The sequence below is a fragment of the Cupressus sempervirens genome, chromosome 10 (assembly GCF_028749045.1).
Source record: "Cupressus sempervirens isolate cs-2001-9-10 chromosome 10, ASM2874904v1, whole genome shotgun sequence".
In the NCBI taxonomy this organism is placed as follows: domain Eukaryota; kingdom Viridiplantae; phylum Streptophyta; class Pinopsida; order Cupressales; family Cupressaceae; genus Cupressus; species Cupressus sempervirens.
The window spans coordinates 520,285,699-520,303,554 of NC_143127.1; positions in this window are offsets into that span (position 1 = coordinate 520,285,699).

The following is a 17,856-nucleotide window of genomic DNA, read 5'->3' on the forward strand; positions in this document are numbered from 1 at the left end:
TAGTACTTTGTGAAGTGCAATCTTGTTTCTTGCTTAGCCAAGAAAGAAATCATCCACCAAGAAAGAATTCTCCCCCATTGGTGTTTTTTTCTATCATTCATATCTCTAGCCCAATCAACATCAGTATAAGTGCAAAGAGTAAAATCATTACTTCTGTCATACCAAATGCCATAATTAGATGTCCCTTTCAGATATCTGAATATTCATTTTATTGCTATGTAGTGATATTCTTTAAGATCAACCTAAAATCTTGCCATAATTCCAACTACATTTGTTATATATCAGGTCTACTATGAGTTAGATATTGTAATCCTCTAATCATAGGTATCTCATCTTTCTTCATAACTTGTGACCATTTACCATAGGAGTTCCAACAGGTATAAAATTTTCTAGTCCAAATATTTTTAGAAAATATTTTAAATACTTGGTCTAAGAAATAAATATACCTTCTTTGTTTTGAACAATTTGTAATCCTAAGAAAAATTTCATTTCTCCTATCATACTCATCTCAAATTCTTTCTTCATATGTTTGGAGAATTTGTTACTAGCTTCATCATTTCCTCCAAAAACGATATCATCAACAAATACAATGATTATAATACAAACCATTTTCTATTCCTTTTAAGTACAAGTTGTTGTTTGTTGTTCCTTTAGCAAATCCAAGTTTTACTAGGTGTTTATCTAACCTTACATACTAGGTTCTAGGTGCTTGCTTTAATCCATACAAGGCTTTCTTTAAATCTGCAAACCATATCCCTTCTATCAAAGGAAAACCTTAGGGTCTTTTTGGATTGTAGATTTGAATAGGAATTAGAATTCAAAATTCTAAAAAATTCCTAATCCACTGTTTGGGTCTGCAACATGGGAATTAGAATTTAGGATAATATGGATTCGGTATCCCCATTTGACCCTCAAAACAAGAATCCCATCTCCCCTCAAAATACTTGTTATTTGGAATCCACATTTTAAATCCTATTTTAAATCCCAATTTTTCAAACTGAACATTCTAAATAAAGTGAACTTTATTTTCCTTTGACATCTAAACACTCACTTTTACAGTTTTGATTAAATGCTTAACTAATTTAGTGATTTGTCATCTCAGAATGATTTGTTATGAGATCATACCTAATTTTGATTGAATGCTTGATTGGTTTAGTGATCTAAAGCTTAAAAATGTCTTGTGATGAGATTGTAGCTAATTCATATTCAAAGTTTGACCAATTTAGATACTTCTAACCTGATAAGGTCTTCTGATAATATTCTTGTTGATTTTGAGTGAAGGGTTGACTAATTTGATGATATCTAGTCTATGAATGTCTTGTTATGATATTGTAGCTCATTCTAGGTAAAGAGTTGAATGATCTAGTGTTTTGCAACCACATAATAACTTGTTATGAAATTTTGGCCAACTTTGATGGAATGGTTGATCAATTCAGCAATCTATAATGGAGTCATAGAAAAATGGATCTCGATATAGAAACCTTGAATTATGATTCCACCATTGGATTTTCTTAAGTTTGGGATATATTGTTGGAGAGCAAAATGTGCCCAAAATTGACAGTCAAATTTAAGAACCAAGTTTTAATTCAAAATTTATGAGTCTATGTATACAAGTCTATACAAAAAAGATAGAGTTTAAGATAGTGTTTTCTTTCTCACCTTGGAGATAATGAAATTTTAGTTGGTTATGAGTGTAAAGTTGATTGATTTGGTGATTTGTAACTCTAGAATGACTTGTTATAATATTTGATAGAGTTGTCAATAAAAGGTTGAGTTGTTTGAGGATTTGTAACCTCAAAGTGGTTTGTTATGGGATTAGACCTAATTCTAATTGAACACTTAATCAGTTCGGTGATCTGTCGCCTCAAAATGGTTTATTATGAGATTGTACCTAATTTTGATTGAATGCTTGACTAGTTAAGTGATCTACAACATCAAAATGTTCTATGATGAGATTTTAAATAATTCATAGTAAAAGTTTGATCAATTTGGATACTTCTAACCTAAGAATGGCTTGTAATAACATTTTTGTTGATTTCGTGTGAAGGGTTGACTAACTTGATGATATGTAGGCTCAAAATGACTTGCTATGAAATTGTGTTTGCCTTTAATTTTACTATTCATCAGTTCAATGATCTATAAGGGGTCACACAAAAAATGGGTTTCATTATAGAGACCCCAACTTTTGATTTCACCGTTAGAATTTCTTAAGTTTTAGATATGGTTGTTAGGGGAAAAATGTGCTCAAAATTGATGGTCAAATTTAAGAAACAAGTTCTGATTCAAAATTTACGAGTCTCCATATAGTTTATACAAAAATGACAAAGTTTAAGACAATGTTTTCTTTCTAACCTTGGAATGGTCTGTTATGAGATTCTAGCTGATTATGAGTGTACAGTTGACTAACTCAGTGATTTGTAACTCTAGAATGACTTGTTATGATATTTTAGCAAGTTGTCAGTGAAGGGTTGAATTGTTTGGTGATCTATAATCAAAAAATGGTTTGTTATGAGATTGTACCTAATTTTGATTGAACGCTTGACTAGTTTAGTGATTTGTAGCTTCAAAATGACTTGTGATGAGATTGTAATCAATTTATAGTCAAATTTTGATAGATTTGAATGCTTCTAACCTTAGAATGGCTTGTAGTAACATTTTTGTTGATTTTGAGTGAAGGGTTGACCAATTCGATGATATGTAACGTTAGACAAGTTTGTTATGAGATTGTAGCTCATTCTAGGTGAGCATTTATTGATACAGTGATCTATATCCTCAGAATGACTTGCTATAAAATTTTGGTTGGCTTTAATTGAACAATTGATCAGTTCAATGATCTATAATGGGGTCACAAAAAATTGGGTCTTGGTGTAGAGACCTTAACTTTTGATTGCACCATTAAATTTTCCTAAGTTTAGGATATGTTTGTGGGGGGAAAAATGTGCCAAAAATTGATGGTCAAATTTTAGAACCAAATACTAATTCAAAATTTATGAGTCACACAAAAATGGGTTTCAGTATAGAGACCCTAACTTTTAATTGCACAATTAGATTTTTTGATTTGGATACTTCTAAACTCAAAATGGCTTGAAATAACATTTTAGTTGATTTGGTGATTTGGTGATTTGTAACCCCATAATGGTTTGCTATAAGATCAGACTTAATTTTGATTAAATGCTTGACTAGTTCGGTGATCTATAACTTTAAAATGACATGTGATGAGATTGTAGCTTTATTTATAGTCAAAGTTTGACCAATTTGAATACTTCTAACCTCATAATAGCTTGTAATAACATTTTAGTTGATTCTAATTGAAGGGGTGTCTAATTTGATGATATGTAACCTTGAAATGGCTTTTTATGAGATTGTAACTCATTCTGAGTGAAGGGTTGATCAATTTTGTGATCTGCACACTCAGAATGATATGTTATAAAATTTTGGCTGGCTCTTAATAAATAGTTGATTAGTTGAGTAGTCTATAATAGAGTCATAGGAAAATGGGTCTCAGTGGAGAGACCCTAACTTTGGTTCCACCCTTGGATTTTCTTAAGTTTCAAATATGTTGTTGAGGGGAAAAATGTGCCCAAAGTCAATGACTAGATTTAGGAACCAAGTTCTAATTCAAAATTTATGAGTCTTTGTGTACAAAGTCTATAAAGAAATGGCAAAGTTTAAGACCCTCTTTTCTTTCTAACTTTGGAATGGCCTGTTATGAGATTCTAGCTAGTTATGATTGTAGAGTTGGCTGATTCGGTAATTTATAATCTTGGAATGGTTTGTTATGAGATCAGACCTAATTTTGATTGCATGCTTGATCGATTTAGTGATTTGTAGCTTCAAAATGACTTGTGATGAGATTGTAGTCAATTCATACTAAATTTTTGACTGATTTGGTGATCTGCAACATTAGAATGATTTGTTATGAAATTTTAATCATCTTTGATTGAATGGTTGATTAGGTCAATGATCTATAATGGAGTTACAGAAAAATAGGTCTTGGTGTAGAGACCCTAAATTTTGATTCCACTATTGGATTTTCCTAAGGTTGGGATATGTTGTTGGGGGGCAAGATGTGCCCAAAATCAATGGTCAAATTTAAGAGTCAAGTTATGGATCAAAATTTATGAGTCTCCATATACAAGTCTATACAAAATCATAGTTTAAGACCGTGTTTTCTTTCTAAACATAGAATGGCTTATTATTATATTTTAGCTAGTTATGAGTGTAGAGTTGACTAATTTCATGATTTGTAACTCTAGAATGACTTGTGATGAGATTGTAGCCAATTTGGATACTTCTACCCTCAAAATTGCTTCTAATAACATTTTGGTTGATTTCAAGTAAAGGCTTCACCGATTCGGTGATCTGTAACCTCAAAATGCTTTGTTATGAGATGATACCTAATTTTGCTTGAACGCTTGATCAGTTCAGTGATTTGCAGCTTCAAAATGACCTATGATGAGATTTTAGCCAATTCATAGTTAAAGTTTGACCAATTTGGATACTTCTAACCTCAGAATGGCTTGTAATAACATTTTAGTTGATTTCAAGTAAAGGGTTGAATGATTCAATGATATGTAACTTCTAAATAGATTCTTATGAAATTGTAGCTCATTTTGAGTGAAGGGTTGACTAATTCGGTGATCTATAACCTTAGAAAGACTTTTGATGAGAGTTTGGCTAGCTCTAATTGAATAGTTGATAAGTTTTTTGATCTATAATAGAGTCACAGAAAAATGGGTCTCGGTGTAGAGACCTTAACTTTTTATTCCACTATTAGATTTTCCTAAGTTTAGAATATGTTTTTAGGAGGCAAAATGTGCCAAAAATAAATGATCAAATTTAAGAACTAAGATCTTATTCAAAATTTATGAGTCTCCATATACAAGTCTATACAAAAATATAAAGTTCAAGATCATGTTTTATTCTAACCTTGGAATGGCTTGTTATGAGTGTAGAGTTGATTGATTCGGTGATTTGTAACTCTAAAATGAGTTGTTATGAGATTTGAATGAATTGTGAGCAAATGGTTGAGTTGTTTGGTGATCTGTAACCTCGAAAAGGTTTGTTATAAGATCGTACTTAATTTTGATTGAAAACTTGATCAATTTGGTGATCTACAACTTCAAAAGGGCTTATGATGAGATTGTCACTGATTAATAGTCAAAGTTTGACCAATTTGGATTCTTCTAACCTTAGAATAGCTTGTTATTGCATTTTAGTTGATTCCAAATGAAGGGTTGACCAATTTGATGATACATAACCTTAGAATAACTTGCTATGAGATTATATCTTATTGTACATGAAGGGTTTACCAATGCAGTGATCTGCAACCCCAGAATGACTTGCTATGAAATTTTGGCTAGCTTTAGTTGAACGGTTGATCAGTTCAACAATCTATAATGGAGTCATAGTAAAATGGGTCTCAGTGTAGAGACTTAACTTTTGATTCCACCGTTAATTTTCATAAGTTTCAAATATGTTGTTAGGGGGATGTGTGACAAAAATTGAAGGTCAAATTTAAGAACCAAGTTCTGATTCAAAATTTATGAGTCTATATCTGTGTCTATAAAAAAATAATAGAGTTTAAGAGCATCTTTTCTTGGCCTATTATGAGATTCTAGCTAGCAAACCTATCAGTTCGGTGATCTACACAGCTTCAAAATGACTTGTGACAAGATTGTAGCCAATTCATAGTCAAAATTTAACTAATTTGGATACTTCGAACCTCATAATGGCTTGTAATAATATTTTAGTTGATTAAGAGTAAAGGGTTAATTTATTTGGTGATCTATAACCTCAAAATAGTTTGTTATGAGATCAGATCTAATTCTAATTGAATGATTGACCGATTCAGTGATTTGCAACCTCAGAATAACTTGTTATGAAATTTTCACTGACTTGATTGAAGATTGATCAGTTCAACGATCTATGATACAGTCACAAAAAAATGGGATTTGGTGTAGAGACCCTAACTTTTGATAGATTTCGATACTTCTAACCTTGGAATGGGTTGTAATAGCATTTTTCTTGAGTCTAATTGAAGAGGTGACCAATTTGTCAATATGTAACCTTAGAATGACTTGTGATGAGACTATAGCTCATTTTGAGTGATGGGTAGACCAATTTGGTGATCTGTAACATTAAAATGACTTACTATAAAATTTTACCATCTTTGATTGAATGGTTGATCAGTTCAATAATCTATTATGCAGTCATAGAGAAATGGGTCTCAGTTTATAGTTTTTAACTTTTTATTCCACTGTTTGATTTTCATAAGTTTTAGATATGTTGTTGGAGGGAAAAATGTACCCAAAATCAATGGTCAAATTTAAGAATCAAGTTTTGATTCTAAACTTATGAGTCTTAGTGTACAAGTCTATACAATAATAGTAGAGTTTAAGAACTTGTTTTCTTTCTAACCTTGGAATGGCCTGTTATGAGATTCTGGTGAAAGATTGAGTTGTTCGTAGAGACCCTAACATTTTATTCCACCTTTGGATTTTCATAAGTTTTAGATATGTTGTTAGATGGAAAAATCTATCCAAAATAGAGAGTTATATCTAAGAACCATGTTCTAATTCAAAATTTATGGGTCTTCGTATACAAGTCTATACTTAAGACCATGTTTTCTTTCTAACCTTGGAATTGTTTGTTATGAGATCCTAGTTAGTTATGAGTGTAGAGTTGATTGTTTCAGTGATTTTAAACTCTAGAAAGACATGTTATAAAATTTGAGCAAGGGTTAAGTGAAAGGTTGAGTTGTTCGTTGATCTATAATTTTAGAATGGTTTGTTATGAGATCATACCTAATTTTGATTGAACACTTGACCAGTTCGATGATCTATAGCTTTAAAATGACCTGAGACAAGATTGTAGATGATTCATAGTCAAAGTTTAAATGATTTGGATACTTCTAACCTCAAAATGGCTCGTAACAAAATTTATTTGATTCAGGCCAAAGGGTTGACCGATTCAATGATCTATAACATTGGATTGGTTTTTATGATATCATACCTCATTTCGATTGAACGCTTGATTGGTTCGATGATTTGCAGCTACGAAATAACTTGTGATGAGATTATAGCTGATTCATAGTCAAACTTTGACCAATTTAGATACTTCTAACCTAAGAATGGCTTGTGATAACATTTTAATCAATTCAGAACAAAGGGTTTATCGATTCAATGATTTGTAACCTCAGAATAGTTTGTTATAAGACCAGACCAAATTCTGATTGAATGCTTAACTAGTTTGGTGATCTGTAGATTCAAAATGACTTATGATTAGACTATAGTCCATTCATAGTTAAAGTTTGACTAATTTGGATACTTCTAACCTCAAAATGGTTTTTAATAACATTCTAGTTGATTCAGAGTGAAGGGTTTACTCATTCAGTGATCTGCAACCTTAGAATGACTTGTTATGAAATTTTGGCTGGCTCTAATTGAATGGTTGATCAGTTAAATTATTTATAATAGATTGATAAAAATATGGGTCTCATTGTAGAGATTTTGATTGCACTATTAGATTTTCTTAAGTTTCAAATATGTAGTTGGGGGGAAATGTGCCAAAAATTGACGGTCAGATTTAAGAACCAAGTTCTGATTAAAATTTATGAGTCTTCATACACAAGTCTATACAAAAATGGAAAAGTTTAAGACCATATTTTCTTTCTATCCTTAGAATGGCCTATTATGAGATTTATCCAAATTGCTAGTGAAGTGTTGAGCTAGTCGATGATTTGTAACCTCATAATAGTTTATTATGAGATCAATTCTATTTTTGATTGAACACTTGATCGGTTCGGTGATTTGCAACTTCAAAATGACATTTGAATAGATTGTAGCTGATTCATAGTCAAAGGTTGACCAATTTGGATACTTTTAACCTCAGAATGGCTTGTTATTACATTTCAATTTATTCCAAGGAAGGGTTGACCAATTCAATGATATGTAACCTTAGAATGGCTTTTATGAGATTGCAACTCATTCTAGGAGAAGGGTGATCTGTAACCTTGGAATAACTTGCTACAAAAGTTTGGCCTTGTTGTAGAGACCATAACTTTTGATTCCACTATTAGATTTTCCTAAGTTTCGGATATGTTGTTGGAGGGAAAAATGTGCCCAAAATGAATTGCCAAATTTAAGAACCAAGCTTTGATTTTGAAGTTATAAGTTTTAGTGAACAACTCTACACAAAAATGGTAGAGTTTAAAACCTTGTTTTCTTTCTAACATTGGAATGGTTTGTTATGAGATTCTAGTGAAGGGTTGAGTTGTTCGTTGATCTGTAACATCAGAATGGTTTGTTATGAGCTCATACCTATTTTGATTGAAAGCTTGACTAGTTCGATGATCTACAACTATAAAATGACTTTTGATGAGATTGTAGCAATTCATAGTCAATGTTTGACCGATTTGGATACTTCTAACCTTAGAAAAACTTGTACATTTTAGTTGATTTAGAGTGAAGGGTTGACCAATTTGATGATCTATAACCTCAGAATGGTTTGTTATGAGATCAAACCTAATTCTGAGTGAATGCTTGACCAGTTTAGTGATCTGGTTCAAAATGACTTGTGATGAGATTATATCCAATTTATAGTCAAAGATTGATCAATTGGGATAATTCTAACCTTAGAATGGCTTTTAATAACATTTGAGTTGTTTTTGAGTGAATGGTTGACTAATTCGATGATATATAACCTCTGAATGCCTTGTTATGAGATTGTAGCTCATTCTAAGTGAAGGGTTTACTGATTTAGTGATTTGCAACTTCAGAATGACTTGCTATGAAATTTTGGTAAGCTCTAATTGAACAATTGATCAGTTCAGTGATCTATAACGGAGTCACAAAAAAATGGATTTTGGTGTAGAGACCCTAACTTTTTATTCCACTATTACATTTTTCTAAGTTTTGAATAAGTTGTTGGGGGTTGAAATGTGCTAAAAATCGATGATCATATTTAAGAGACAAGTTTTGGTTCAAAATTTATGAGTCTTTGTATACAAGTCTATAACAAAATGGTAGAGTTTATGACCATGTTTGCTTTCTAAATATAGAATGGTCGTTAATGAGATTCCAGCTAGTTATGAGTGTAGAGTTGACTAATTTGGTGTTTTGTAGCTCTAGGATGACTTGTTATGAGATTCAAGTGAATTGTAAGTGAAGGGTTGAGTTATAATGAGATCCTACCTAATTATGATTGAGTAAGACTAGTTAGATGAGATTGCAGCTGATTCATAGTCAAATTTTGACTGATTTAGATATGTGTAACCTCAGAATGGCTTGTAATAACATTTTAGTTGATTCAAAACAAAGGGTTGATCGATTCAGTGATCTGTAACCTTGGAATGGTTTTTAATGGGACCAGACCTAATCTTGATTGAACTCTTGACCAATTTGATGATCTGCAGATTCAAAATGACTTGTGATGAGATTGTAGCTAATTCATAGTCAAAGTTTGACCGATATGGATAATTCTAACCTCAGAATGGCTTGTAATAACATTTTAGTTCATTCAGAGAGAAGGGTTGATCGATTCAGTGAACTGTAACCTTAGAATGGTTTGTTATAAGATAAGACCTAATTCTGATTGAACACTTTACCAGTTTGGTGATTTGCATCTTTAGAATAACTTTTGATGAGATTGTAGTCGATTCATAGTCAAAGTTTGACTGATTTGGATACTTCTAACCTCATAATGGTTTGTAATAACATTTTAATTGATTCTAAGTGAAGGGTTAACCGATTTGATGATATGTGTAACCTCTAAATGACTTGTTATGAGATTGTAGCTCATTCTAAGCAAAGGGTTTAGCGATCTAGTGAGTTGCAACCTTAGAATGACATGCTATGAAATTTTTGCTAGCTTTGAATGAAAGTTTGATCAATTCAGCAATCTATAATGGAGTGACAAAAAAATGGGACTCGGTGTAGAGACCCTAACTTTTGATTTCATCATTATATTTTTCCAAATTTTGATATGTTTCTGGGGGCAAAATATGCCCAAAATCGATGGTTAAATTTAAGAACCAAGTTTTGACTCAAAAGTTATGAATCTCCATGTTTATAGTCTGTACAAAAATGGTAGAGTTTAAGAATATATTTTCTTTCTAACCTTAGAATGGCTTGTTATGAGATTCTAGTTGGTTATGAGATTATATCTAATTTTGATTGGATGCTTAACTAGTTCAGTGATGTATAGCTTCAAAAATGACTTGTGATGAGATTGTAACTGATTTATAGTCAAAGTTTGATGATATGTAACCTCAGAATTGCTTGTTATGAGGTTGTAGCTCATTCTAAGTGAAATGTTGACCAATTCAGTGATTTACAACCTCAGAAAAACTTGCTATGAAATTTTGGCTGGCTCTGATTGAATGTTTGATACGTTTAGGGATCTAAAAATGATAGAGATTAATACCGTGTTTTTTTTTTTCTAACCTTGTTATGGCCTATTAAGAGGTTCTAGCTAGTTATGAGTATAGATTTGATTGATTTAGTGATTTCTAACTCTAGAATGACTTGTTATGATATTTGAGTGAGTTGTTAGTGAAGGGTTGAGTTGTTCGATGATTTATAACCTCAGAATCATTTTTTATGAGATTATACCTAATTCTAATTGAACACTTTACTATTTCATTGATCTACAGCTTTAAAATAACTTGTGATGAGATGATAGCCATTTCATAGTCAAATTTTGACCAATTTGGAAACTTCTAACATTGGAATGGCTTGTAATAACAATTTAGTTAATTTCAAGTGAAGTGTTGACTGATTTGATGATATATAAACTCAGAATGGCTTGTTATAAGATTGCAGCTCATTCTAGGTGAAGGGTTAATAGATTCAATGATTTGAAACCTTAGAATGACTTGTTATGAAATTTTGGCTGGCTTTTATTGAATGCTTGATCAGTTCAATAATCTATAGATTATGGAGTCAACGAAAAATAAGTCTCGATGTAGAGACCTTAATTTTGGATTCCTCTGTTGGATTTTCTTAAGTTTTTGTTATGTTTTTGGTGGGGTAAAATGTGCCCAAAATCAATGGTTTGATTTAAGAATCAAGTTTTGATTCAAAATTTATGAGTTTTCATATACGAGAGTCTATACAAAAATCAGAGTTTAAGATTATATTTTCTTTCTAACCTTGGAATGGCCTGTTATGAGATTTTAGCTACTTATGAGTGTAGAGTTGACTAATTTAGTGATTTGTAACTCTAGAATGACTTGTTATGATTTGAAAGAGTTTTCAGTGAAGGGTTGAATTGTTTGGTGATTAGTAACCTCAAATGGTTTGTTGTGAGATCATAACTAATTTTGATTGAACACTTGATCAGTTTGGTGATCTATAACTATAGAATGTTTTTTATGATATCATACATAATTCTAACTAAATTCTTGACTGGTTCGGTGATCTACAGCTTCAAATAACTAGTGATAAGATTGTAGCTAATTCATAGTCAAAGTTTGACCAATTTGGATTCTTTTAACCTCATAATGGCTTGGAATAACATTTTTATTTATCTCGAGTGAAGGAATGACCAATTCAATAATATGTAATCTAGAATGGCTTGCTATGAAATTTTGGTTGGCTCTGATTGAATGGTTGATAAGCTCAACGATCTATGATGGGGTCACAAAAAAATGATTTTTGGTTTAGAGACCCTAACTTTTGATTGCACTGTTAGATTTTCCTAAGTTTTGGATATGTTGGTGGAGGAAAAATGTGTCCAAAATTGATGGTCAGATTTAAGAACTGAGTTCTAATTCAAAATTTATGAGTCTCTATATAGAAGTCTATACAAAAATGGTAGAGTTTAAGACCATGTTTTTTTTTCTAATCTTGGAATGGCCTGTTATGAGATTCTAGGTGATTATGAGTGTAGAGTTGATTGATTTGGTGATTTGTAACTCTAGAATGACTTGTTATGAGATTTGAGTGAATTGTCAATGAAGGGTTGAGTTGTTTAGTGATATGTAACCTTAGAATGGTTTGTTATGAGATCGTTCCTAATTTTGATTAAACTCTTGACTGGTTACCATCTACAGCTTCAAAATGACTTGTGATGAGATTGTAACAGATTCATAGTCAAAGTTTGACTGATTTGGATACTTCTAAGAACCTTAGAATGGCTTGTAAAAACATTTTAGTTGATTCAGAGAAAAGGGTTGACCAATTTGGTGATCTATAATGTTGGAATGGTTTGTTATGAGATCAAACCTAATTTTGATTGAACGCTTGAGTGGTTCAATGATCTACAAGTTCAAACTGAGTTCTCATGTGATTGTAGCCAATTCATAGTTGAAGTTTGATCAATTTTGATTCTTCTAACCTTAGAATAGATTGTAATAAAATTTTAGTTGATTCCAAGCAAAGGGTTGACCAATTTGATGATCTAAACTTGAGAATGGTTTGTTATTAGATCAGACCTAATTTTGATTGAACACTTGACTAGTTCGATGATCTGCAGCTTCAAAATTAGATGTGATGAGATTGTAGCAGATTTATAATCAAAGTTTGACCAATTTGAATACTTCTAACCTTAAAATGTCTTGTAATAACATTTTTAGTTGATACTAAGTGAAGGTTTGACCGATTTGATGATATGTAACCTCAAAATGGCTTGTTACGAGTTTGTACCTCATTCTAGGTGAAGTGTTAACCAATTCAATGATCTACAACCTCCGAATGAAATGCTATAAATTTTGGTTGGCTCTGATTGAATAGTTGACTAGTTCAACAATCTATAATGGAGTCACTAGAAAATGGGCTTCAGTGTAGAGACCATAACTTTTGATTCCACCGTTAGATTTTTTTGAGTTTTGGATATGTTGTTATGGGAAAAATTTGTCCAAAATCAACAATCAAATTTAAGAATGAAGTTTTGATTAAAAAATTATGAGTATCCATGTAAATTACATACAAAAAAGGTAGAGTTTAATACCATGTTTTATTTATAACCTTGGAATTAAATTTGAGATGTTCTGTAATGATAGAGGAATCAAAAGACAGACATCTACTCCAAGAACCCCTCCACAAAATGGAATAGCTGAAAGGAGGAATAGATCTATAATGGAATGTGCTAGAACACTCATGATGGAGAAGAATGTTTCTATGAAATACTAGAGAGAAGCTGTAAGCACAACTACCTATACCTTGAACTGTGTGCAAATCAAGAAAGGTTCTCATTCAACACCTTTTGAACTATGGTATGGATACTCACCCAATGTGAAATACTTTAAAATATTTGGAAGCAAGTGTTACATTCTTAAAGATGTTAGGAATGGAAAGCTTGAATCAAAAAGTGAAGAAGTTATATTCCTAGGATATTTCATAAGAAGTAATGCTTATAAGTGTTTGAATACTAACACTGACAAAATTGTGGAAAGTGCAAATGTTGAACTTTGATGAATATATAGAAGTATATGAGGCTGAACTTTATGAAAAAGCCAAAAGAATACAAATAATTTGTATACTTTTTTATGAAGAAATGTTTGCTAAAGAAGTGCTGCAAATCAAGTTTCAAATCAATAGCAAGCTATAGTGACTGTTGAGTCACTCCTTATGAATGTCGAGTTGCATTTAGGGACCGAGCTGCATTCAAATGTCAAATTATAGAATAAAGTGGATGCACATTCTAATTCTAAGATTATTACACATGAAAGAGATGCTGAGATACTTGAGAGATATATACATAGTGATTCTGAAGCTAAAAGACAAAATGAAAAAATAAGAGCTTAACCAAGATTGTCTAAATATGTCAAAAGATATCATCATACTGCTCAAATCATTAGAGATAAAGATGCTAGAACAATGACAAGAAACAAATTGAGAAGTGAAACATGTTTGCTAAGCTTAAAGTTCCAAATTTTATTAGATGGATGTTAAATTTGCATTTCTGAATGACATATTAGAGGAAGAAGTTTACATAGAACAGCCAAAAGGTTTTGCTAACGTTAACAATAAGAACATGGTATGTAAACTGCACAAAGCTCTTTATGGTTTGAAACAAGAACCAAGAGCATGGTATGAGAGACTTTGTAATTATCTTGTGAAGATAGGATTTGAAAGGACTGATGATAACAGAAATCTGTACAGAAAGATAGGAAAGGAAAAGGTATTTTGTTATCTGAAATATTTGTTGATGATATCATATTTGGAGGTCAAAATGTTTTATGTAAGGATTTTAAAAATTAGATGAAGCAAGAATTTGAAATGTCTATGTTTGGAGAGATCAATATTTTTGTGGATTTACAAGTATATCAGATGAAATATGGTATACACATCACTCAGTGAAAATATGTCAAAGAAATATTGAAAACTTTTGGATTAGAGGATTCCAAACCATTAAGTACACCTATGGTGATAGGACACTAATTGTCTAAGAATGATGATTTTGTTGAGGTGAACCAAACAATGTACATATAATATGTAGTACATAGTAGACTTGATATTGCATTATCTATAGGGATAGTTGCAAGATTCTTTGCTAATTCTAGAGAGAATCATTTAATGGCTATGAAAAGAATAATAAGATATCTAAAAGGAACAAAAGATTTTGGTCTATACTACAAGAAGAATAAAAAAAATTAAATTGAGAGCTTACACTAATGCTGATTGGGCAAGAAACATTGATGACAAAAAGAGCACTAGTGGAGGAGCATTTTTCTTAGGCAAGAGACTAGTTACATGGACTAGCAAGAGACAAAGTTGTACTTCAAAATATATTGTTGAAGTTAAATATGTTGTTGTTGTTGTAAATTGCATAAGCATTGTATTGATCAAATAACTACTCAAAGGAATAAAGGAAGAAATCACAGAACCACTAATACTTTATTGTGATAATACAAGTGCTATCAATATATCAAAGAATAATAAAGTATCATTACTTGAGAGAGTTGGTTCAAGATAAAAAGGTGAAGATGGAATATGTTAACACAAAGGAGAAAATTGATGATATCTTCACAAAACCATTACCTAAAGATGCTCATGAGTATCTAAGAGGTAAATTAGGGATGATACCCCTATCAAAAGTTATCTAAGTAATAAGAGGAGTGGCTTGCATCAAACAAACTAATATTCATAAGTTACACATTGATGTAGAGGATCTTACTTTAGGAGCTTCCTAAAGTAATCACAAAACTAAAACTTCAAATCAGTTATAAGCATAGTGACAAAGGGAGAAACTAAAGAAACAACAAAAACCTATATTTGCATGTTTAAGATGATAAGTTTTTAACATATGTCTTTGACATTGTTGTCAAAGTGGGAGATATTCTATTGATCAAGAAACAAAATGTATAAGGGGAGATATTCTACTAATCAAAGAGGGAGATAGATCAAGCTAGTATCAGTATGATTAATGAAAAAGAGAGAGATATCAGAGATATCAAGAGATTGTTGATTAGAGAGATAGAGAATAATTTTGAAAAGGGGGAGAAATCCTAATCTACCTAGTCAGAGGGAGTTATAAGAAAGAGTGAATTTTGTAACCTAATTAGAAGATGGAAGTTGTTGATAGAGGGAGAGATCTCAATACAAGTTTTCTTTTTGGTATTGTCTTACTATTTTAGCCTAGTCATTTTGGTTGAGCAAAGGTGTTTACCATCTTGTTGATTTGGTTGATTAGTTTAATTTGCCATCAAGGCCAAAGAGGGAGATTGTTGAGATTTGATTGAAAAGGTCATTGTTGAAAAGAGATTATTGGAAGAAGGAGATTGTTGAAGAAGACTATGTGTTTTCAATCATTGTTTTGTCATTGATGTCAAACTTACTATTTTCTAGTAAGACAATTGCTTATAAGATTCAAGTACTATCACTTAGTTGATTGATGAAGAAGATTTGATCAATAACAAGTATCAATAGTGATGTGAATATCAGGATTTAACTGTGTGATTTTTGAGTCAAACTCGATGACCCATGTTTCATGAGTAGTGATTCAACATGAATCCATCTCTCATGATAATAAATGGAACACTTAGCACTCATTGGATCTAGGTGATGCTCACAGGGGTGAAGCACCGGGACTTCCCGGGAGGTCACCCATCCCAGTACTACTCCAGCCTGAGCGCGCTTAACTACGGAGTTTCCTCCATAGTTAAACCCAAAGCTTGCAACCCCATTTGCAAAACCTTCACCAAGTGTTGTGCGTTATGAACCATTCATTAGAAAGCCCCTTAAGCTCATCAATTGATAAGTAGGAGATGATTTCCACAGCTAGTCAAATTATGATGTGAATATCAGGATTTAACTGTGTGATTTTTGAGTCAAACTCGATGACCCATGTTTCATGAGTAGTGATTCAACATGAATCCATCTCTCATGATAATAAATGGAACACTTAGCACTCATTGGATCTAGGTGATGCTCACAGGGGTGAAGCACCGGGACTTCCCGGGAGGTCACCCATCCCAGTACTACTCCAGCCTGAGCGCGCTTAACTACGGAGTTTCTCCACAATTAAACCCAAAGCTTGCAACCCCATTTGCAAAACCTTCACCAAGTGTTGTGCCTTATGAACCATTCATTAGAAAGCCCCTTAAGCTCATCAATTGATAAGTAGGAGATGATTTCCATAGCTAGTCAAATTGTGATGTGAATATCAGGATTTAACTGTGTGATTTTTGAGTCAAACTCGATGACCCATGTTTCATGAGTAGTGATTCAACATGAATCCATCTTTCATGATAATAAATGGAACACTTAGCACTCATTGGATCTAGGTGATGCTCACAGGGGTGAAGCACCGGGACTTCCCGGGAGGTTACCCATCCTAGTACTACTCCAGCCTGAGCGTGCTTAACTACGAAGTTTCCTCCACAGTTAAACCCAAAGCTTGCAACCCCATTTGCAAAACCTTCACCAAGTGTTGTGCCTTATGAACCATTCATTAGAAAGCCCCTTAAGCTCATCAATTGATAAGTAGGAGATGATTTCCACAGCTAGTCAAATTGTGATGTGAATATCAGGATTTAACTGTGTGATTTTTGAGTCAAACTCGATGATCCATGTTTCATGAGTAGTGATTCAACATGAATCCATCTCTCATGATAATAAATGGAACACTTAGCACTCATTGGATCTAGGTGATGCTCACAGGGGTGAAGCACCGGGACTTCCCAGGAGGTCACCCATCCCAGTACTACTCCAGCCTGAGCGCGCTTAACTATGGAGTTTCCTCCACAGTTAAACCCAAAGCTTGCAACCCCATTTGCAAAACCTTCACCAAGTGTTGTGCCTTATGAACCATTCATTAGAAAGCCCCTTAAGCTCATCAATTGATAAGTAGGAGATGATTTCCACAGCTAGTCAAATTGTGAAGTGAATATCAGGATTTAACTGTGTGATTTTTGAGTCAAACTCGATGACCCATGTTTCATGAGTAGTGAAAGTTTTGCAAATGGGGTTGCAAGCTTTGGGTTTAACTGTGGAGGAAACTCCGTAGTTAAGCGCGCTCAGGCTGGAGTAGTACTGGGATGGGTGACCTCCCGGGAAGTCCCGGTGCTTCACCCCTGTGAACATCACCTAGATCCAATGAGTGCTAAGTGTTCCATTTATTATCATGAGAGATGGATTCATGTTGAATCACTACTCATGAAACATGGGTCATCGAGTTTGACTAAAAAATCACACAGTTAAATCCTGATATTCACATCACAATTTGACTAGCTATGGAAATCATCTCCTACTTATCAATTGATGAGCTTAAGGGGCTTTCTAATGAATGGTTCATAAGGCACAACACTTGGTGAAGGTTTTGCAAATGGGGTTGCAAGCTTTGGGTTTAACTGTGGAGGAAACTCCGTAGTTAAGCGCGCTCAGGCTGGAGTAGTACTGGGATGGGTGACCT